The following is a 668-nucleotide window of genomic DNA, read 5'->3' as shown; positions in this document are numbered from 1 at the left end:
CCCTAGCAATCATACCACCCCCTCTTCACCTACAATCCATATCCCTAAAAAGCATTTCGCTTCGAAAAAATTAATTGGTAACTCGAAATACGAAAAAAGATCTATGGGATCACTGGCCTTTTTTGGGCGGTATTTCTGCCTAAAACGGGCATAAAGCCCGTAAAAAGTCGGTGGTTCTCCAAGAGGGTAGTCGTAAAGCTCCAGAGTTTAATCAAAATGAAAAATGATAGTGGAGTTTAAACCACAATTGAGCGGCAATGAAAAAAAAAAAAAACCGTTTACCCCAATTAATGCAAAGTAGCCTATGTAAAACTCCTCTATCTATTATATAATAATTAATAATAAATGAAAAAAATAATAAAAAAAACCTCGGCCCCGCCGGGAATCGAACCCAGACCTCCTGCGTGCAAGCCTAGTGTGATACCCACTCGGCTACGGAGCCTACACAGAGAATTATAAAAACACAACAGAGGGGATTTTGCGATGTTGCCAAAACGAAAATCTCGAAACTCTTGGGTTTTAAAACTGCGCGGTTTAAAATGTGTCAGAAACACTTGGTCAACAAAACACTCGGTCAACTCCGGAGTTTGGGTGAACCATTGGTTTTCAAACTCGCGAGTCAACCGAGGATGTTAGAAACCGGCCCTTAATAAAACCAAGGTTTATCA

The sequence above is a fragment of the Diaphorina citri genome, unplaced genomic scaffold, assembly GCF_000475195.1.
Source record: "Diaphorina citri unplaced genomic scaffold, Diaci psyllid genome assembly version 1.1 scaffold2430, whole genome shotgun sequence".
Classification (NCBI taxonomy): Eukaryota; Metazoa; Arthropoda; class Insecta; order Hemiptera; family Psyllidae; genus Diaphorina; species Diaphorina citri.
Note: the sequence above shows the minus strand (reverse complement) of the source record.